We start from the raw sequence: 24,126 nt of genomic DNA on the forward strand, positions 1-24,126 counted from the left end.
TATAAAGTGTAGTGACTGTGTATTTATAGGTGAACATAGCAGCCAATTTGGACATAGCATGCCCCACAAACAGCCACGGAGGGAATTACCAATTTTATCTGCAGGATTGGTGAGCAGGACACTAGGAGAAACTCTCTTCATTTTTCACTTTTAACGCTGACCTGAACAGGCAGAAGTGACTCCGATTTTTAACGTCTCTTCTGAAGTATGACACCTCCAAAGTTGCAGGACTTGGAGAGTTAGCCCAGTGAAAGTCCCGACATGAAGCTGGAACCCATAACCCAGAGTTGAAACAGTCTGGAAAGTGTAGCTTTTGGGATCTATACAGCTGAGATTTACATTGTGTGGGGGACACTTAGCAACTGAATTTTCAATAGAATATAGAAATGTATGACTCTCCCAAGTGCCAACGTTTCCTGAGTAAAGCTAAGCAGAGTCTTGGCAGGAGATGTGAATAGTGTGGGATGAATTACACCAATTGCTGTGTGTTCAGTTTTCAGGGTGAGTCATGAGATTGGGTGCAGCAGTAGGAAACCTGGTGGAAACCTAAGAAAGGTGGAGAGCAGTTCTACTATAATCAAGTAGGTAAAAGGCAGCACTTGGTGTCGCACTAAGCCATGCAGAACAAAAAGGTTGTAGGTCCCAAACCTAGTGCAGCAGTTGAGATGCTACAATTGACCTCCGACCCCCTGCCTCCCTCCCTCCCTTCCTCCGTTAATATGTGTCTTCTACTGGGGTTGTATGCCAGATGTTGGAGTACATGATCAGGTTTAGTTTTTTATGTCCTCTCCCAGGTTGAATGCTCTGTGAACACTCAGTTTCCAGGCCTGCACATGATTGTTCTGGAGGCTGGTACCCATTACACCAAATCATTGCCATCAGGGACGAGAGAAAATTGATGAGAAAAGAGAGGGGAGGGGTCACCCTTTATCAAAGGACATGTTCAGCATACAGCTATTATACCTTAATTTATTAAGAATGATCTAGGGTTGGAAACTAGTTGAAAAAAATCCCTGTATTGAACATCTTTCATTTTGGCTACTAATTGAAGGCAATCCCATTGAGAAGGCAATCAATAATGCTTCCTGCATAATGAGAGGATGACTAGAATTTGTTGCTTGCCAGTGCCCTATGGTGCACATGATCGGTGTCTGACATTATTAAAGTGTCTCACACATATTAAACCTGTCAAGAGTCCAATATATGTTTCACCTAATTATACACTGTCATGGGTCGGTGGGTTTCGTTTAATGTGCCCCAATTTCAAAGAGGTCAGTAAAAGGCTAATTTTTAGTTATTTTAGGTGTTCAACAATGATAACTGCTAATTAGATCTTTTCCTATTTCCAGTGAAAAATGGTATATTAATTTAGGCTTTTCATTGATAGGCTTATTTCCCAGCTGACAGGGCAGCTAAGTGACTTGTTCTCAGGCACTTGGCATTGCTGCCCTTAACCTGTTCCTAAAAAGTTTACAGAACATGCACACCTACAAAATACAGTCACTACACAGAAAATATTGTGAAGTTCTTTGATGCGTCATCCGGACATGAAAGGTGCTGTATGAAATGCAAAGATTTTTATTTTATAAGACTTTAGTTTGACATTTCATCTGTCCTTCGGATGACATTTTAAACCCACATGTATGTTCAAAAAGACAAAGTATCCACTGAGGAGTTCTGTAGCCTCGGATTTAACTTGTTCATCTTGCAAGTGAGAGGACCCGGGTTCAATTCTCGAGTGGAGCAAAACCTTAGGCAAGTTTCCTTACTCTAAATGCCTCCGTTTACCTACCAGTAAGTAGGAATCCGGTTATTAGTCGATTGGTAGATCTCTTTCCGGGGATAATAATCTCTTTAAAAAAAATTGGTCACCATCCACAACTGTATGTGGGATCCTCCAGGGTGCGATTGGCTGCGTTTCTCCCACAAAATATAGTCAACTCACTTTACAATATATTCTCTGAAGCACTTTGAGACGTGTCAACAACATGGTAAGGCATTACATCAAATGCAAGTATAAGTATCATATAATTTGAAAAGCAAAGGAAGTTTCTTCTGATGTCTCGGCCAACAATTCTCCAGATAAATTGATCTTTCACCTCTTGTCTGTGGGACATTTCTGTATGCAGATTGGCTGCAGTGTTCACCTACAAATGCATTAATTACTGTGAAGCACTCTGTAGAAAGATGTTACTCCTTCCCTCTGTTGCATCACCCTGTGCCTGCCTTGTGCTGTCTGTCCTCCCCTGATGCTTTTGGTGAGAGCAGTAATGTATTGTAAAGAATCTTGGGTATGAGCTTGCACCTTGTCACTTCATGATGTATGGATTGGAAGTACTAATACACCAACAATTATAGCGCTGTTTTCCTGGATACGTGAATTGTTTCAGTAATTGCTAAGGATTTGGCGAACTAAAGTGGTTGTATAATCAGAAGAATACCACTACCACCATCACAACAACTTGCATTTATATAACTCGCTTCACTTAGGGTTACGTCAGCAAACCACACCATTTATATTCAGATCCTGTTTTACTTTCTCATCCTTTTTCATCTACTAGGAAAGAGGAAGAAGTGTAAAATCTGATTTTGATTAAAGAGCTTTCAGGTTGTTGTGGAGATTGTTGTTCCCTCAAGGGAAATGGACATTTGCTGGAAAACTTTTGTTACCATTAAATGGGTTGCAGGGAACTTTGAACAATGCTTTGAAATAATAGGAATGTATAGAATGGGGAATATTTGTTGTTGTTGCTCACCTCTCTATAATAATAATAATAATCCTTGCATTTGATACAGCGCTTTTCACGTCGGGAGTACGTCCGAAAGTGCTTCACAGAACACACTGTAAAGTGAATTGACAGTATATTTGTGGGCAAACGCGGCAGCCAATTGCGCACAGCAATGTCCCACAAACAGTCGTAGATTGAAAATGACCAATTTATTATTGTTTTCGGTTTTGGAGGGATTATTATTAGGCTCTGTGTGGAGTAAGGAAACTTGCCCAAGGTTTCGCCCTCTGCCTGGAATTGAACTTAGGTCTCTCACTTGCAAAGCGAGTGCTCTAACCACTGAGCTACAGACTATATCTGTCCACATAATAGCCTTTATCATTATTAGGCGTGTGGAGTAAGGAAACTTGCCCAAGGTTTCGCCCTGCCGGGAATTGAACCCAGGTGTCTCGCTTGCAAGGCGAGTGCTCTAACCACTGAGCTACAGGATTCCAGGACTTCACCCACTGGAGTGAACATTCCCTTATGGTTTTCACCTGGAAGGCTTCTTGTTAAAAGGATGATATGCACAAAGCCATTTTCCTATTGAAAGTGCCAATATGGTTATGATCACCAATGGTCTTTATTGAACAATAATGAATTACCGAAGTACGGTATTCTGTTTGAAGTAAGTATACTCTCTTATGTCAAGATTGCTACAGAGAGCAATGAATATCTGGAAGTGATTACAAGGCAAAAGTCTCCTTCAGGGCTTTTACATTGTCATAAATTATAATGAGTAAAGCAAACCTTGAGATGACATTCACGACTTTAATCACTTGATCACGTCCAAACTTTTTTTTCACTTCTCAGCAATGTTTTTCCCCTTTTCTGAAAACCTTTGACTCCTTTGTTCTTTTACTGTGCTCTTTCCAGTCTCCCACTCTGGTTGCTGGCTTTTAGTCATATGTGAACCTTGACAGTATGTAGCAATGAGATGGGGGGGGGGGGGCGGTGAGGAGAAGAGCAAAGAGGAGAAAGGAGGAAAATATCACAGCTGAGCCTTATGCTATTCTTGCCCAAAGTCCACACGGATTTCTCTGGAACAAGCTCTGCGTAGTGATTAGGAATTCTGGCTGATTTCATTTCTGTGTCTCTCTTCAACCCAGGGTGCTGGAGGAATCAAATGTGGCTCAGCAGCTGCTATCCCAGTTAATATTGGGAAACTCACTAGAGACTGGGATTCGCGCCTGTGGCCTCCTGTTCCCTACGCAATCTACCCACTGCTGGATATAGCTTCAGGAGGTAGGGGTGGGATTTCCTCTCATTCGCTTCGCCTTCATTGTTGCTGCAGAGTGAAGGGCAGGTTGCACAAGCAGCTGATCCACACTGATGGCATTCTTACCGGAGGATTGAGAGTTGGGATGTGCTTAGGGCAGATTTATCATGTTAGTTTCCCCCAACGGCCTAGTGGGTAAAACCGGCATGTGTTGTAGCACAAATGCAAACCAAACAGAAGGTTACAAATTCCAAACCCAATGTGTATGTGCTGAACTATCTGACCACGGCCCCAGCAGCAGTTGGTATGGTACAGTTGACCTTAACAACCGTGAGGTAGGGAGGGGGGAAGATCAGCCCCAGGCTTGAAAATGGTGCATGTGTAGTAGTTGATTGAGCTTCCCCACTGTTGAGAAGCTTTGCTGTCAAAACTGTGAAGCACTCAGATGTCTCGGGGGACATGACTATGTCAAATGCAAGGATTGTTCAAGAGTCCCCTGCTTTTTAGAGAGAGAATTGGCCAAATGAAAATCGCAATGTTAATCTGCAGTTGAATACCAGGAAGTAGCACGACCAACTGGTTAATACTGATAAACTTTTGGAGGATAAGTTTTCACAGCTGAGGGAAAACATATTAAAATATAATTTGATGAGAGCTTACAATTGGAATTCCTTAATATCTCACTTATATTAAGAAGAATAAACTGCTCTTTGTCTGTTGGCATGAATCAAGATATCAGCGAAAACAATCCAGGAGGGTGTATTTCAGGGGATTGGACTCTGTGCCCATTTGCATTTACAAGCCACAGCAGCTGTAACAACTAATTGAAAATGAAAGGAAGCAATAAATATGTACTTCATTCTAATGTACTTCAACCTTGCACATTGCACTGCTGCTTTTGGGAACTCCTTGCCTGAAAATATGGACTACTTGATGTTTATTTTATGCCTGGCTTTCTCCACCCTTGCTCTCTCCTCCGCCACCTACAGTACTCTAGAATTACTCTGTGCACCTTTTACTTCAGAAGCAGTTCCCCCTCCCCATTCTGCCCCCTCCTCCGCCACACCCTCATCCTCCGCCACGCACACCCCCCTCCACCATACAACCCCCTCCGACACACAATCCCCTTCTCCACAGCCCCACCCCCCGCAACAGCCCCCCTCCGCCACAGCCCCTCCTGTGCCACACGCCCCCTCCGCCACCCCCCGCCCTCCCCCCCCCACCAAGTCCCCCTCGGTCACATGCCACCCCACCTCCGCCACCCCCCCACCTCCATCACTCCCCACCCTTGGTCACCCCCCCTCCGTTATCCCTCCTCCACCACCCCCTCCTCCGCCACCCCCCTGCCACAAACCCTCCCTCCGCCACACGCACCCCCCCCGTCACATCCTCCCCCCCGCTAGGCACATCCACCTCCACTACACACACCCACCCTCTGCTACACACACCCCTCCGCTACACATACACCACCCTCTGCTACACACACCCCCGCCCCGCTACACACACACCACCCTCCGCTACACACACCACACTCTGCTACACACACACCCCCATCGCTACACAACCCCCCCCACACCGCTACACCCCCCCCCCCCCACCGGCTACAAACACAGCTACTCATCTATACCCCCCCACTCTGCTACACACATCCCACCTCTGCTACACACATCCCACCTCTGCTACACACATCCCACCTCTGCTACACACACATGCCCTCCGCTACACACACACCCCCCTCCACTACACACACCCCCTTCCGCTACATACCCCCTCCCGCTGCACATCCCCCCTCCACTACACACCCTCCCCTCCGCTACAAACACCACCCCGTTGCAAACACCCCCACCGCTACACACAAACCCTCTGCTACAAACACTTACTCAGCTACAACCCCTGCCCCCTCTGCTACAAACACCCACTGCTCTGCTACAAACGCCCCCCAGCTACAAAACAATTTCATTTCCAACAATGCGTTATTTCTTCTTGTTTAGTTAAAGTAAAAGCGTAGATTGGCAGTGAAATGGACCTCTTAACCGCACCAGTCAACTCGCTGCAATTTTCCACCAAATTTGTGAAATTTCCACCCAATTTTCTGCAAAATTTGTCCAATTTCCCTATAAGTTTTTGGCAAATATTTCTGCAGTTTTCCACTGGGACCTGATTATAACCCAAAACCTGTGTTCCCAACACAGGAAACTGAATGAGTGGCACCAGGTGTGCTGGCTGCCATGCTTCCTGCTGAGGGATGAGCTGAGTTTCCAACTAACCCTGACAGGCCGGCCGTGCATTGTAATGCGATCTGTTTTTTGTCTCAGATTTCCAGCATCTGCTGTACTTTGCATTTTATTTTATTTTTAAAGGCTAATAGTAAACCTCCTGAGTTTGCAGTTCACTCTGAATTTGCTTATCTCAGCAGGGAATCGAGCAGGAGTTGGGGAATTCCTTGAACAAAGGAAAGGTAAGGATCAATCTTACTCCCACCCACTCCAAATATAGGCAGATATTTGGGAATAAGTGGCTTTTCAATTATAATATTAATCCTTGCATTTGATATAGCACTTTTCACGTCTTCTAGACGTCCCAAAGCGCTTCACAGAATAGACTGTAAAGTGAATTGACTGTATATTTGTGGGCGAAACACGGCAGCCAATTGCGTACAGCAGTGTCCCACAAACAGTCGTGCATTGAAGTGACCAATTTTATTATTGTTTTTTTCTTGAGGGATTATTATCAGGTGTGTGGAGTAAGGAAACTGCTGGGAATCGAACCCAGGTCTCTCGCTTGCGAGGCGAGCGCTCTAACCACTGAGCTACAGGACTCAATTATCTGCCAAACATGGCCTGTACTGTATAAATAAAATGTTTTTTTGTATCAAAACTGTGCATACTCCAATCTCATTCTGCTTGTCTATACACTTCAATTCCGCTTAGAGCTCCTGCCCCTCTCCCTGTATTTCTCTGACTCCTCGCCCTCCCTATTTCATTGCCTTAAGCAGTTGAAGCTAAACCCATTGCAGCTTTTTTTATTCAAGTAACTTTTTTAGTGTAATTGTGGTGCTTGCCATTCATTCAGTACGAGTCCCCAGGCAGCATTCTGCTGCAGACACAGTGTGTACGGGAATTGAACATTCACCCCCCACCCCACTCCGTCTCTCATGGTTTACCAAGATCCAAGCCAGGTAGAAGTTAAGCTAAACAACGGATCCAATTAATCAGTGGCTAGTAAATCATTCTGTGGCTGTCTTGAGTGCTTTGGTTGTTATGGTAATCGATGTGTACACTGCAAATACCTTCCTTATCCACACTAACCATATTTATCCCGTGTCCTTGTCACGGAAAGTATTTGACAACAAATATTCATCAGACTTATTCTCGAGGATTGATGATATTAGCTCTGCTAACTAGAAATACCTCGGGGCTTTGTCCTTGGTCCCCTCTTCTTCAACTTGTACATGCTCCCTTTTGGTGACATCATCCGCAGACATTGGGTCAACTTCCACATGTATGCGGATGACACCCAACTCTATCTTTCTGCCTCCACCCTCGATTCCAGGACCACTGCTGTCCTGACAGAATGTCTGTCAGACATCAAGTCCCGGATGAGAGATAACTTTCTATAGTTGAACGTGAATAAGACCGAGACTCTTCTAATTGGCTCCTGTTAGAGCCTCCACACCACAGCATCACCATCCAAGAATGCACACTCCACCTCACTGAGCCAGTCTGGAACCTCGGTGTCTTATTTGGCCCTCAACTATCTTTTCAACCCCACATACGTGCCATGACCCGCTCTGCCTCCCCCCACCTCCGCAACATTGCTCCACAAACTCCACAAGTGCTTCAAGACTTCCTCCCGACATGAAAATGGTGTATAAATATAAATTGCATTGTATTCTTCCTCCTACTAAGCAGCCTCAAACGCTTTTCTCCATCTCTAAAACTCGTTAGGGAATGTTGACAGCAATGTACTTGGAGATTAAATGATCGGTTGTAGATCTGAAGAGATCTTGTTGTTGTCTGACCACAAACTCCATTAAACCCTAAAAGTAAAATACTTTTCCCATGGACCGAATTATTCTCTCACCTCCCTTCCCTCCCCGCTTCTTTTTTTCTGACAGTCCTGGAAGCTAAGTGTTGAAGTACATCTTTGTAGTCTCTCTGCTGGGATCAAAATCTTTGGCTGTGAAAGTAATAATATAATAATCCTTGAATTTGATATAGCGCTTTTCACGTCTTCTAGACGTCCCAAAGCGCTTCACAGAATATACTGTAAAGTGAATTGACTGTATATGTGTGGGCGAACGCGGCAGCCAATTGCACACAGCAATGTCCACAAACAGTCATGGATTGAAGTGACCAATTTTATTATTGTCTTTTTTTTCTTGAGTGATTATTATCAGGCATATGGAATAAGGAAACTTGCCCAAGGTTTCGCCCTGCCGGGAATCAAACCCAGGTCTCTCGCTTGCGAGGCGAATGCTCTAACCACTGAGTTACAGGACTCCTGAAGCTTAATAATTAATAATAATAATAATCCTTGTATTTGATACAGCGCCTTGTCATGCCTTGAGATGTCTCAAAGTGCTTCACAGGATAGACTGTAAATTGGTGTGTTTGTGTATTTTTGTATCCTCCGCTATACAAATGTAATTTTGTTGTTGTTGTTGTTCATTTTGCGATCTCTGCTGCTTCTAAAGTCCTGTTCTCCTGACATCTGTTTATGTTAAGTTGCAGCTTTCAGGAGGAATGAGGAGAAAACAAACGTGGGGTATTTGAGCTTGTACTCGACAGATGTGGCTCAAACAGCCCTTTTGGTCCAAGCTTTGATGGCAAGACAGAGAGGTGCCGTTGCCATCGGAGGTAATGGCCATAACCCCCTCCCCTCCGCACATCTGAAGTGGATCTGTATCCCACCTCCAGAGGTGGCGTTTTCCTGGTGCCCAGCCGACTGCCAAAAGGTGCAATGAACACCACGGTATCCTAACAAAAAGCAGAGGAACAGTGCACCCCATGAAGGACCATCTATTGGGGGGGGTGTGGGGAGGAAGGAGAGAAAAAAAGAGGTCACGATTCACAACTTGAACGACTGCCCACAAATGAATAATAATTCTTACATTTGGTACTGTGTTTGGAGGACATCCTTAAGCGCTACACTCTAAAGTGGAGTGGCTGCATGTTTTGTGGCCAAATGTAGCAGCTGATTTATGCACAGCAAAATCCCACAGGCAGCCATGAAATGAGTGAAAAAATTTATTTGTGGGATTGTTGGCCAGGACCGGGAGAAACTGCCTTCTCTTTTCAAATAGTGCCATTGGATCTTTACCGTCCACCTGAACAGGCAGTCAGGACCTCTGATAAATGTCTCATCATTTGCACACACCCACAGCAATGCATTGGTAGTTCAGTTTAGACCAGGAGACGGGATGGGACTTGCTCCCTCAGCAGAACTGTGGCTATCTGAGAACCGGTTTCATTTGAACTGGTTCTGAAATATACTGCACTGCTAAGGGGGATTAAGAAGGATCATATGAGCTGTGAGTTGTTGCTTGGCTAATGAGGTATCCATTTTGATGTTGTCTTGCCTCAGCAGTTAAGCAAATGATTGTTCAATGCCTGGAGCCTCCCCAAACATGTGACTTGAACATTGACATAAATCAACTTTGAGTGCACTTTGACGGTCTGTTTCTCAGGTCTTTTCATGTGGTATCCAGGCAAATTCACGTTTGTGGTCTCTGGTAATCAAGAGTCTTGAACCGTTTCCAGCTTCTGGTTTGGATTACAATTCCCAATCTTTTTTTTCTTATATTCCCAGAAGTGAGGAAGGAATATTTCCAAACTACTGTAGTTTTTTAAGAGTTAATGCTCCTCCACCAACACAAGATGGGCATGAAAGCTACTCCCTCTAATCAGACAAGGCTAAGATCTGTCAGTGCGATCGCCGATGAATACATCTGTAGAACAAGGGTTTTGAGGACCAGGTTGATCAGGATTTATCACGCCACCTTAATAATAATAATCCTAAATTTGATATAGTGCCTTATTACGTTGTCAAGATGTCTCAAAGTACTTCAGTGGATTTTACTGTAAAGTGTAGTGACTGTAAATGTAGGCAAACATAGCAGCCAATTGCACACACATATAAAAGGGGTAAAATTCACAGGGTTTAATTCCATTCCTAAGCTAAAAAATAAATGTAGTTTGACAAGGCAAGATCATAACACCTCTCTTTAACTTTAGCTTTTTGGTTTGTTGGTTGTCATTGATTTACGTAGAAGAGGCCCAGACTTAAAAGTCACCAACTGGAAGCAAAACACATGAAGCTGCATTTGTGCCTATTCCAGTCAAAGAAGGGATTTGGATTTAAATCCCTCAGGCATTGCAGTGTTTTTATTTGAGGGTGGCTTCCACTGAGGTGGATGTCTTGCGTTGCTGTAATATTATTTAGTTATCTCCCTTAGCTGCGCCTCACTGCACCCAGGTCAATAATACCGCATCAGGTGCTCAACAGACTGACAGCACCGCTTAAAATAAAGCAGGGTCTTTCAGACATCTGCCCCTTAACATGATATTGTATTGGGTAACTCGTCAAAATGTTTATTGAGCGGTGGTAGTCACTCAGTAACACCGGAGTTAAACAAATGTATAAATATTATGAGCTGGCTCTGTCTAACTATACTTGTATTAGTTTAGGAATAAATCAATCAAAATACAGGAACATTTCAACCTTCAATTCATTTTAGAATATGACACGTCAGAGAGAGATAATGCCTTAGGAGATTAGGGTGGTGAGATTCAATGAGGGGGGAGGGAGTGATAATGTCTTCGTTTTTATATATATAAAAAAACTAATGAATATCAGACCACACTGTAGTAAACCTTATACAGTGCAGGCAGCGGTGGTCAGGAGCTGTAATGCACAGAAATTACAAGCCTCATTAAATCTCTTCATGAGGGTTGGGTGGTGAAAAAGCATTTAAACATTTGAAAGAAAACTCTTTGCAGATCGCTTCACTGCCAGATATGGATCATGAGCGTCCCAAGGGAACCCAGTTGCACACTCCTTTACAGGCATGCTTGCTAAAGTGGAGCTTGTTTTTGTGGTAACCACTGCTTTTGTTACTATGCCTTTCATCTATGCAATCCCAGTTTCACCCACAAATATACAGCCAATTCACTTTACAGTATATTCTGTGAAGTGCTTTGATGTAGCGCTATATTAAATGCAATGATTATTATTATTGTATACTGCTCCTTGTCTCTTCTTACCGAGACTACGGAGGAGTTGAAACAAGCTGTCAGAGATGCATTTCGCCTTGTCACTCCACCCATGTCAAAGGAGATGTTGCACTGAACATGGCGATGGATCATTGTCTGCCATGAAAATGATAGCGCTCACATCGATCCTCAGGTCGTCTAAATACAGTTAAACACTTGTGCTGAATATAATTAAGTATTTCTAAATACAATTATCATCATTCTTCCATATGTTTCAGCTGCTGGTTAGTGCTCGGTAGGGAAGAAGGGGTAACAGAACTTTGTGGCCACCCTGTAGAAGAATAGATTGATTCTAACATCCAAAAATTGAATACACTCTGATATTGGATGGAAATATCCAATTTAAATTGATGTTTAAAGGGTTAAGCAGTTTAAATATATATTGTGTACTGTAAACTGTATATACTGTGTACCCCAAACTCCCAAAGGCTTTTTATTTTAGGGAAAGATGGCGTAATAATCCTAATTAACAGCAGTCTTCAAGCCTTCAGACTAAAAACAATTTGTGTATCTATTTGGACTACACTTTCTGAATGCCAGCTGCCTGGCAGATCCCTAATTGGTGGTTTTAAAATATACTGCAGTGATTTCCTCTGTTGTGCTGCTTAAATTTATAAGATTAATTTTATTTATTATCTTTAAGCGTCAGCCTGGTTCAGTTGATATCACTCTTGCCTCCGAGTTCAAGGCCCACTTTGGGACTTTGTTGCACTGTTGGAGGTTCCTTCCTTCGAATGAGATGTTAAACAGACGTCTCATTTGCCTGGTGGATGTTAAATAATAATAATAATATTTTTTGCATTTGATATAGCGCCTTATCATGTCTTCGAGATGACTCAAAGCGCTTCACAGAATATACTGTAAAGTGAATTGACTGTATATTTTGTGGGCAAAACAAAATAGATCACATGACACTCTTCAAAAAGAGAAGGGAGTTTCTCCTGGTGTCCTGGCCAAAATCCCTCAAACAAAATTGATCATTCAGTTTGTGGCAATTTCTGGAACATTGCTGAGTTGAAATTGGCTGCCAACATGTTTGCCTACAAATACAATCAATACACTTAAATAAAATCCCGTGAAGCTCTTTGACATCTCGATGAAGTGATAAGGCACTATATCAAATCGAAAAAGAGATCTTCAAAATTCTAAATATGAAGACGTTGTATAGCATCTGCTCATGTCAACATCTTAAAGTGCTTCACAATACAGGGCTGTCCGGGCCTTCGAGGCAGGGCAGTGGAGAGAAACAAGGATGATCCATCAGTGTTAGAGGAATGAGCTACGATTATGAGCAACGGTTTAGACAAGCTAGGGCTCTTCAATCTTGAGAGAAAATGATTCAGAGGGGGTCTCCACAGAGATGTATAATATTTTAAATGAGTTTTTAAAAAAAATGATTGAAAAAAGTAAACCCAGATCAATACATCAGGATGTAAATATACAAGTTTAAAGTTGCAAAGGACAATTTCAGGCCAGATGCCAGGAAATTTTTGTTTGCCCAGAAGGTAATTAATGACTGGAGCAGGTTGAGGCCAAGACACTAGGCTTGTTTAGATAACATCTTGATGCAGTATCAAGGGGAAGTAGGGTGGGTGTTTTGGTTGGATTGGATGGGCTGAAGGGCCTTCTTCATCCGAACCAATCTTTGGTTCTTTTATTACTGTCAAATGTATTTTTTGTAGGTAAACACAGCAGCCATTTTTGCATAGCAAGTTCCCACAAACAACTATGAGGTAAATGAACAATTTATCTGCAGGATCGCTGACCAGACCACTGGCAGAAAGCCCAGTATCTACTCTTTTTGAATAGTTCCAAGAGACCGTTAAAGCCCACCTGAACTGACAGGGAGGATCTCATTTTAACATCTCATTTGAAGGGCAGAACCTCTGATGATGCAGCGATCGTCCAGCATTGTCAGCCAAGACTTGCAACTCAAATCCCAACACAAAGCTTGAGTCAACAAGCTCCTGTCCAGGAAATCATGGTACTGACTTGAGCGAGACCGACTGGTGTCAACCTAGCCTACAAGCACAAGACCCAATTGTACTGCGGTTGTTGCAGCCAGCCTAAGAAAAAGGTCCAGGAAATGGATACTATTACCATTTTTGTGCAGAAATGCAAAATTGTATTAGGCAATTAATGCAATCCATCTCCAAAACATGCTCCTGATTAAATAGGAACAGACTTTTAAATACTGGTGAAAATATCTGTAGTTGCTTTTTCAGTGGTTTGGGAATTGTATTCCCTCCCAGATGCATCCTTTCAGTTTGCACAGCAAACCTATCAAGTTGGAACCAAACAGAATGATAAATGCTCTTATTAATGATCCAACAAATACTTTGGAGACCAGGCAAGTTGTTTCTTAGTCTAGGCTTATTTTTGCCATCCATAGAGATGCAACATTTCGAGTTCAGTATATTTAGGAGTGAAAAATGAGAATTTTCTTAACCATCGCAATATGATATCAGATTGCATATGTTCTGAAAATTGCATTTCTCATCCCATGGGATGAAGTGCTACTACAATTCATATTGGGAATGCAATTGAATCTGGGGTGCAATGGTTGCGTGTGGTTCAGAGGTATTTTCCTCTCTCTTACTCCCCCAAACCGCCTCCCCACCCACCTACCCGGGATAATAATCTCTTAAAAAAAATAATTTGATCACTCAATTCACGACTGTTTGTGGGACACTGCTGTGCACAATTGGCTGCCGCGTTTCGCCCATAAAAATATACAATCAATTCACTTTTACAGTATCTTCTGTGAAACTCTTTGAGACGTGACAAGGCGCTATATCAAATGCAAGGATTATTATTATTTTCTCCACTCCTTTTCTAAAGGTACCATATTTCCACGTGTATCAGCCACCTTCTGGTACCTCACATAAGTGGTCATTCTTCAGGTGCAAGTCTGGACTGAACATCAGGAGTCGATTGTACCACGTTGGTCATTGTGGTTAACCCTGAATTTATCCTCACTTGATGTCTATAGAGGTGGTGGGGTTTACTGAATCATGCTTTATTTTCCCCCAGCACTGGAACTAGGTACTGTATAGCCCACTAGTGCCATCCAGACATTCAACAATCAATTCAACAGGATAAAGATGATTCTCTTCATGTTATATTGATAATAACCATGACCTTTCCATACTTAGCCAATGATATCCATAATCCCTACTGCTTTTCCCTTAGAAGCATATCAAAGTAACCTTCCTATATGGACTATGATAATAATCTTCCATTGGGCATAGTACCTTATCATGTTGTCAAAATGTCTTAAAGTGCTTCATAAGAATTTCTGTGTGTAGTGACTATGTGTTTGCAGACTAAGGCAGCAGTCAGTTGAAGTACAGCATTATCCCACAATTTTATCTGGGGGTAAAGCACTTGATAGGATTTACTGTGAGGTGTAGTGACTGTGTATTTGTAGACAGACTCGGCAACCAGATTGTACATAAATGTATTCCACAAATAGCTACAAAGTGAATGACCAATTTTTTTTGTGGGGTGGTGGGTGGGGGTTGGGGGGAGATTGCTGGTCAGGACACCAGGAGAAACATCCTTCTCATTTTAAATAGTGCCAGGGGAGCATTAATATCCACAGGCAGAAGGGACTTTGGTTTCCTGTCTCATCTGAAGAATGGCACCTCCAACAATAAAGCACACTCCCAGCACTGCATTGGAGTGTCATCTTTGCATGTGAGCTCAGAGTCCCCATTTGGGGCTTGGATCCACAACCTTCTGAGTGATGTGGATGTGTTGGTTTTAGAATTGCAAGGTCGATATGTTCTCTAATTCTATTCATGAGCTTTATATGTTCCAGTTAGATGCAATGACAGGCATTGTGCAAGACAAATGCACCTTTGAGAAATTTTGTGGTTGATCTTAGTGGTGTGCAGCAACAAATTTGGATTCAATGTATTAGTGGTAATTTACTGTAAGCGTGAAGTGTCCTTTGTTTTCAGCCAGACTTGCTAGATCAGGGTAAACAATATAATATAATAATAATCCTTGCAATTGATACACCATCTTCGAGATGTCTCGAAGTGCTTCACAGAATATATTGTAAAGTATAAATTGTGGGCAAAACGCGACAGCCAATTGCTCACAGCAGTATCCCACAAACAGCCGTGAATTGAGTGACTAAATTATTAATTAAATGGAACCCTGATATGTGCCCCTCTTGCTAAATGGTCGTCTGTTGGAAGGCACGCGAGAAACCTTGCAGAACTCTTTGCCAAATTTGGATTCAAATTCAGCAGAAGAAAGGAAACTGTTATTTTTCAAACAATTGCCTTATTTCAAATATAAATTTTTTCTGTTCGCAGCTTTTAGTTCACGTCTTAATATGATGTTTGACTGAGCAATGCCTTGAATAAGAATAACCAATCCGGTGTTTCATCAAATGAACTAATAGCTGTTAGCAGTTGAACACCGATTTTCCAGGGATGCTGGTGATTCTCTGTGGATAAAGATGTTGTAGTTTCAGGAAAATTGCAATTTCTATATTTGGATTGAAAAATTGCTCTTCTGTTGCTTCAAGCACTTTGCATTGGGTCGAGCCATGAGCCACGCATCCTATTGTATTGGAAACGTTGAGTCTTCTTATACCCTCTTGTGCTGTGAGAGGTGTAGCTGATCCCATTAGGATTCTACATGACAATACTCTCTCTGTTTCTCCATTGCAATATTCATGAGAGGTGCAAGTGTTTCATTTCCTAGTGTCAGCCAGGCTTCATTTAAAGTTCAACACATTATTTGGATCGATACAAGTTATTATTTTTTAACAATTATTCTGAATTATACTGTTCTGTTTTAAGAGGAACTGGAGGGTTAAATTGCTAGCCTTGCCCCAGATCACAATGGTGTAAACTCAGACTCTGAGCACCATCTTTTAAGTGATGAATTTCGGTTGTGCATGTGCGGTCCTCTTGCCTCAGGGTAATTTTAATCTGGACTATAGATTACTTTCAACAGAGAGGTAATTGGGCTGGGTGGTCATAGGAGAGCCTGTGCCTCTACTGTCTCAGCTAAGTGATTGATATATTTTTAAAAAATGTTTCGGTGGAAAGTTTTGAGTAAAATACACAGCTATTAACTGAGCAAACGTACACATTTTGGGACCCAGAAAAATGAGATCATGTAAAGGAAATTACAGCAGTGTTACAGCACTCAAAATCAAAATAGGCAATGAGAGTGTTCTGCAAACCGGTTAAACCAAGTGCAAAGAGTACGTACACAGGAAATCATAACCTCTGAATTATGTCAGGCCTTTTCATTGGTTGTTCATTGCATTGTTAAGGATACCTGTAATTCCCTCTGTGCATATGGTTTACATAATCTCGCATAATAGAACCCATTGTCTTGGTGAGGAATGTTTGCATGGAATATAGGTGGCAACAGGTCAACCTCAATGATGTAATGCTCCTATAGGGCTCCAGATTCTCTTTCTCCCCTCCCGCCAACCCCATTATTCACTGGGTTCATACAAGGCATCCCAGTTATCGAGCACTTTGCTAGATTTTTTTAAAAAAAAATTCTGGTCAGCCCGGTGTTGGACACGTGCAGAAACCCATTACCATGTTTAAGAGTATTCAAACCAAGCTGAGAATTCCATGCATCCCGCCTACACATGGAAATCCCAGAGATAGATTGGAATGCTGGAGGGACTCATCCTGCTTATCTAATTCCAGAAAGTATTAGGTGCAAGTTGGCAAGAGCCAAGGCTCGGGGATCCCAGAGTGTGCGTTGAGGTACTGAACCAGCTAAAAATCCATAACTTACTATTGATATAATTGTCTGGCAAGCTTTCCTGTTGCTTGTCCAGCTGGGATCACCCTACCCTTTAAGGCTTTGGCTTGCAGGAGCTGAGTGGGAGGATTCCTTGCCCCCCGTGACTGGTCTGCCCTTTCAAGTCCTGCCGATGAGCCAGGACTGTCATCAGCATTGCTCTGGAATACTGCAGACCCACCTGGCTCACAGGTGACACTTTCAGCAATGTAATGTCGGAATCTAGCCAGCCCTCTGGGGCCGTCTCAATAGTCCGGGTCCTGGCTCAGCAACCAGACTATCGAGAACGCCCCAGAGAGCTAGCTTAATTCTGGCATTACGTTGCCAAATGTGCCACCTTCGAGCCAGTTGAGCTCCGAGGAGACCCTGTTTACCTCCTCCCCGCCTCCCCCCGCCCAGCATGGGTTTGAGATTTCAACACAGGCTGGTGGACCCGTGGTTTCTAAATGTTGGGTAGATTTTTGACGTATACTGGCTGCCTGAAAAACAGCCAACTTCTAGGTCGTAGGATTGCCACCCACGTCACTTCCTACAAAGTGCGATCTGTGCTATTCCTAAGAAGCGCCACTACATTACTTTCTGTGCACTGCACATGTGCGCTACATGCAGGAAACACTGCTGATGTCACTTTGCACAGCAAGTGATGTTAGTTGTGATCTGATGTCCTGAGCATCAGTCATCATTTCCCACTCTATTTTAACATAGCCACTGAGATAATAGACCCATGCGACCATACTATAACAAGAAGACTTTTCTTATACTTTTCAAGAAGATGGAGAAAAGATGAAAAAATAGACAACCAATTTATTGCAAACTCCTGTACCAGCTCATAAATGATTTGATGCATGGAGTCGAGACCAACAAATCAAGGTTGAAAACAAATCTCATCTTGAACCCTGCAGACCTTTCCCATTTCATAACTCCTTTAGGTGCGCCAATAAGCTGTTAAGAGTCAGAATCTCATTCCCTGGCACCTGTTCATTGTCTGATAGTTTAGTCTGCTCTGGCATGCTCACGTGGTGACTCTGCTAGAATAACTTTCTTCAGGACTGGTTGGTTGATAAAATCTCTATGGTTCAGGGCCCCACTTAGCAAGCAGTTGACCTTCTTACTGTGACTGCCGCATCAGATGGAACAGAAACCGGAATCAATTTATTAAGAAAATTCCATTGTGTTTTGTTCCATATGGAGTCATTGATTTGTAGACTAGGTTTTGTAATTGTGAGTCATTGAGACAACATAAGAACATAAGAAATTCTAGATGAACAAAGATCAAGGTCCATCTAGTTCGCCTTCCACCTTCCAGGCAGTTGCGAGACAAGTAACATCACAAGTGAATGTTGCTGCACGTTCTGAAAAGATCATCTATCCTTCTTCTAGCTTCTAATTTATTTATCTTCTTATACTAATAAAACCACAATGTCTGTCTGTGCTTCAAGAAGGATTGACATAGAAACATGATTTATACGTCATCGGAAAGATCTTGGATCTGGGAGTGACGTGGGCATATTGGTTTTCGGGCATTTCCTATTGTTCATCAGTTATTTCCAGTTTTTTTTACTGTAGTTACACCTGGTGGTTGCCGAGTTGAAGTGGCGCTGTGGCATCGGGCGTCACAGAGCACCTACATATGTAGGCACACACTGCAGTTACACCTGGTAGCTTTATCAGCTGACCGTGGCGCTGTGGCATCCTGCGTCACAGAGCACGCATGTAGCCAAGCGACAGGAACAAAATAAAGAACACAGACGAAGCTAAACCGTGGCAACAACAACAAAGTTAAATTTTTAAAGCGCCGAGTCCTCCCACTGAGTCCTTCCAAAAGCGGTCCTCCCACAGGAGTGGTGATTGTCTTTGTTTTACTTTTGACATGTTTAAAACTCCTAATTCTTGTTCCCCAGTCTGTACTGTGTCAGCTGATCACTGGCAGTAACAGTGGCACTGCACCTGGCTTCAGTTTATCTTTGTTAAAGAGAAAAAAATAATCAGAATTCATCCCCCGTGTGAAAATGTACATCACAAACATCCTCGGAAACACTCTCATGCAAAATAAAATGTCCGTTGACTTCCACTGAAGGACGAGAGTTGGTGGTTCTAAAAGTAATTCTTTTGAACTGAGTTATGTGCACCATTCATTGCCAGTGGTAGGGTGGGGCTTGATGTGCATATGGGTAAGGCACATTGACTTTCAGGTAATGTGTCAATCCTGAACCTCAGAATGGCTAAGAAGGACACGGTTCAGATCTCCATTACGTCAGCTGATAAGAAAGTGCTCTAAGAGTGTGCATGTTAGTACAGTGAGTACAGAATATGGAGTGCCTCTGTGTTGCTACCAATATCGTAAATTGCATGCGGCACAGTGCACTCTTGCCAAAGTAGCTTTGGAGAGTTTTCTGCTCTAAAAGTGGTGAAAAATAAGCTGGTGCTTACCAGAAACTGGAATGGAACGATACCCTTTAGCGAACGCTCTTCTTAATTCAACTAATCTTATCCATCATATAAAATGGAGCAACAATGACAAGATTATATTTGTATAGTGCCTTTCATGTCGGGAGGACATCCCAAAGGAGCTGGAAGGACAGCAAACTGGTGAATCGTGAAGTATTTTTGTGATAAAATGCCTTTGATTTGCTGCACGATAAGAAACGAGCCTTTTTAAAACGGTGGGATCGGCAGAAAGAAATGACCTTTGTGTCAAATGGAAGAAATTGAGCGAGATTTTATAAATGTATTTTCAAGTAAGTAAGTAGGTCATAAGTGTCCCAGGTTATTTACTGTGTTTTGTTTTGGTCATGGGTCCATATTTAGCAAGGAATTTTAAACGCTTCTTCACATGTGAAGCCATAAAGCAGTGCAACAAGCAACTTTGACAATTCATTATTGGGGTTAAGCAGTGGAGATGCCAGAAAGGTACTGTGCAATCTGTGAAATGCAGAAAGAGGAGGCTGTGTGTTTTAAATGATTTACTTTATTGCGGCAAATTGACAACCGCATTGTCTTCCTCCTTCTTGAGAAAAATAGCTACTGCTAGTGAATAGGTTCATGTCTACAACAATTCAACTATATAAGTGTAAATATCCGTAGTCCATGTGTTCCTGGCGATCAGTGACAAAACTACAGTGTAAATCAATCCTGCTAGACAAACAGCTACTTAAAGGTACCAAATGTTTCCTGTCACCAATATCATTGTGGTCATGTTGAGGCTGTCTGATAGCTTGTTAAATGTCCTCATAAATTCATGCTGTCTTTTTTTATTTGATAACCATATGGAGAAGGAGCACATGCATGCAGTGCAGAAAAAGCAGCTTGCATCCACATAAATTGTGAAGGGGTGGGGGGGGCAGTTGAAGGAGAGGGATATTTTTAAAATACCTTGTAGAATTGAAAACATTCCCTCTTGAAAAAGCTCAGCTGCCTGAAAATGAAGTAACCTGCCTACCTTTTTTATTTTATTTTAAATAAGTCAACATGTATACTTTTTATTCCCCCTGAGCCTAATTTACATTGTGAGAAGCAAACGTACCTTTCACTGCTCCACACTGTGGTGGTGTAAACTGAGTGACAGTGATTAGTGAATGTCCCTGAACTGTGACATTTGCTTTTGTGAAAATAACACTGAGATCCTGTGTTCCAAACAACATTGGTGTTGCGGTGTGGTGGTGGGAGATGTAATCACTAAGTATTCACTAATTATTTTAATCATTTTTTTCAACTCCTTAGTGAGTTGGAACACTGTAGACGAACGCACTGTGACCTCTTTATTTTAAAAAGAATTGAAATGATTCACCGGCCTTGGGAATATGTTTTGATACATGAGGGAGGGAAAAGCTCAGGGGAATCTCTTGTGCTCTGAGGCCGGATTTAATATCTCCTAGTGCACAGCGATATTAAATGTTCCATTAGTTTATTGATCATGTGACGATATCCTTTTGATCGTTGCACTGTTTCTATTGATGCGCGAAGGGAAGGAAGCTTTGAATTAAAAATGTGTGGACTCTTGGCATGACGTGATGGTGCTACAAGCAACCACTTCTCCTCTGCCAATTGCCACGTGACTATCGGGGGCATCCAATTGCTCTGCTGAAATTGGCAGTGGAATGGGAGGTGGCCCGAGTTACTTTGGCCCTCCGTTACTCCCTTCATCTATTCAATCCCTAAGGCCGGGGTGAGGGTGGTGGCTTCTGCTTGGTCACTTATCGTTAAAGGTGTAGCTCAGATTTTGGGAGCTCGATGTGAGTTCTGTCTAATCCCATATTCAGGCACCAAATGTTCTGCTGCCCTCAAATTGGACGTTAAATATCCCAAGACCTTATTTCCTCCATAATCCGGTCCAACAATCCTCGAGTTAACCTTGCCTTTCACCTCATGACTGTGTGACATTGCCTTGTGTAAAATGTAATTACTGTACTGTGAAGAGGGTTTAAGAGGTTTCAACCTTATAAAAACAGGTTCTTCAAAGAAACGGCAGTGTGAGATTTTTACAGCACAGTTATTTCTAAAGTAAACATCTTTATTTGTCTTTCGCAGGTGGAATGAACAGAGAATTGTTTGATGAGAATAATATTGAAGATGCCATTCTCCCTTGCTGATGATATCTGAACTGTGAATCTCTAGTAGTGGTTTGAAGGAGCTATGCTTTCAGATCGGTAAGTATAGTATTACCATTTCCTGCTCTTAATAATGGTAGGTAACAATAATGACAATCCTTGATTTTGATATACAGTACTGTACTTCCTTATCACGTTCCCGAAACATTTCAAAGTGTTTCGCAGGATTTACTGTAGTGCAGTGACTATTTTTGTAGGCTACCTTAGCTACAAAATCAGAAGTTTGTTCAAGTTTGGATTGAAAGTTCTGGTTTCCTTTAAATAAAACGTTTGAAAGAGGATTTCAACTGAACTTGGTGTTTATTGTGTATGAAGTATCAGTCCAGGTCAGTCGGTAGCATTCTCACCTCTGAGTCAGAAAATTGTGGGTTCAAGTCCCGCGTGGGGCCTTTAAACTTACAGTCTTGGCTGTAACTCCAATGCAGTGCTGGGGATGCAGTGCATTGTCAGAGGTGCCATCCTTCAGGTGAGATATTAAACTGAGGTCCCATAGAGGTGAACGTTCAAAACGAGAAGGGAGTTTCTCCTCGTATTCTGTCCAATAATTCCCCAAATAAGATTGCATTGGGTTTCATTTTCAATCTCATTTAGCATTTTGTGTTTCTCTAAAAGGTCCCCTCTGAGACATTTCATCTCTTTTCAAGGCTGAACTGATCTACCTTATCTAGCATCTTCTCATACCTTGTCCCTCTTGACACTGAGAATCATCCTCATTGCTCTCGTCTGCAATGCCTCATGCATCTGAACCCAATGTTGAATGAACAAATTAACATGCAGAATTGAAATTGTACTATTGCTGAGTGATCATGGAATAATGCCTTTACGTTGCCCAGTAATATCCTGTTTAGAAAGACTGGAATTTAATTAACCGTGAGAAATTACCTACCTTGTTTCCATTGCCAATATAAATAACTCAACTCAAGTATTTATGAATTAGATTCCCCGGAAAAGATCCATCTGAAGAACTGCTTTTAACACTGCATTAAATTGGAGGTGTGTTCACTGTCGGAGGTTATTGCTGGATAATTAGTTAACACGTTTCTGTTATTCCTGAGCTCTTGTTATCAGATTGCTCAGCTACTCAAAAGGCTAAATCATAATGGTTTCTTGATCCCAAATAATCCTCATCTACTAATTTGTATCACCTTTGCTACACTTACTGGCTGTATTGATGAAGTACCTCAGGGGAGGTGTCATGGTGGAGGCGGGTGATATTTCATGGTGAGGGAAAGCTGAGTGGGTTTAGAGTTCAGATGTAGTGTTTAAAGGACAGTTGGGAATCAACCAAGACACTAAGGTTCTGCAATGGCTCTGCGAGATGGAGTGTGCATCCATACAGGTTGATGCTGTCAGCATCAGGATGAGTGAGTGTGATGTAGGATTAGTTCCTGACCCAAGCTTCCGTATGGGATAGTTCATGTCCAGATACAGTTAGGATAATAGCAATTATAACAGCAATACAATACAATTTACTCTTTTGCAATTTTCACATTGGGAAGGTGTCTCAAAGTGCTTTACACAGCTGACTCGGCATATGAGGTGGTGGTGGTGGGGGTGGGGGAAGAGGAGCTGACGAGGCTGGGGAGGGAAGCAGGAAGATGACTGATGACCTCCTGACGTTAAAGGCACTATACAAATGCAATCTTGTTGTTGTTGTTGATACTGTGCAGTCAAAGGGATAAGACAGGCTTTAAAAGTAAGGATAGAAGGGGTGAGTCGGAAGCACTGAGTGGTGAGGAACCCCAGATTGTTTGGGGGTGTAGTGCAATAACTTGCACTTAAAACACATTTTAACATTTAAAATGGAGATGATATATTTCTAAATGCCACACTTTTGACACCATAATGATTAAAATGCAAATGCAAGCATTATTAATATGCAAGATGAATGTACATCTTAAAAAAAAGGAATCTGAACAATCAATCCCTAGGATTGATGAATAGAATTTGGAGTTCAACTTCAGAGTCTCTGAATGAAAACTTTAGGAGTTTGCTGAGACAGGCAAAAAATGGGCCCAACCGATGGGGATTACAAAGGAAGTCAAAAATAAGACGAAAAACATTCTTCTGATAACAGTCATAAAGGTCAGCTAGACGGAAACTAATACGACAGCAAAATGATATTGAATTAATATCTTCCGTGAAAATTAACAAATACAACAGCACCAGCTTGCCACGTAATTCCTCTTGCGCAGCCAGTGTCCTGAGTGAGTGTGGCAGAAGGTGCTCGGTAAGTTAAAGGCACTTGAAACCAACAAAGGTTCAGGGTCAGATGGCAAAATGCAGCTGCTGATGGAGAATGTGGAGGATTTCTGTAGGGCAATTTCTGTTGTCAGAAAGAATTCATTGGATTCAAAATGTGATATTCGTAAACCCAAATGACATGAGCCAAACAGTCCCTGAGTAAAGATTTGTGTGGCAAACTGTTAATACATTGACATATTGACCATCTCAGTCCTATCCTTAAA

The 24,126-nt window shown here is 42.2% G+C and overlaps 1 protein-coding gene across 2 annotated transcripts in view; it reads left to right on the top strand.

Annotated features, from left to right (window-relative positions):
* The window catches only part of fhip1aa (FHF complex subunit HOOK interacting protein 1Aa), a 68,025-nt gene that overhangs the window by 11,778 nt on the left and 32,121 nt on the right, over nt 1-24,126 (top strand). The window contains exons 2-3 of one of the 2 annotated variants that reach the window (XM_007904017.2): nt 6,401-6,445; nt 21,579-21,697. The gene's annotated coding sequence lies outside the window, so the exon portion shown is untranslated. The remainder of the gene's footprint in view (nt 1-6,400; nt 6,446-21,578; nt 21,698-24,126) is intronic. The other variant, XM_007904018.2, reaches the window with a different exon arrangement.

This window comes from Callorhinchus milii, unplaced genomic scaffold (assembly GCF_018977255.1).
Source record: "Callorhinchus milii isolate IMCB2004 unplaced genomic scaffold, IMCB_Cmil_1.0 Scaffold1, whole genome shotgun sequence".
Lineage (NCBI taxonomy): Eukaryota > Metazoa > Chordata > Chondrichthyes > Chimaeriformes > Callorhinchidae > Callorhinchus > Callorhinchus milii.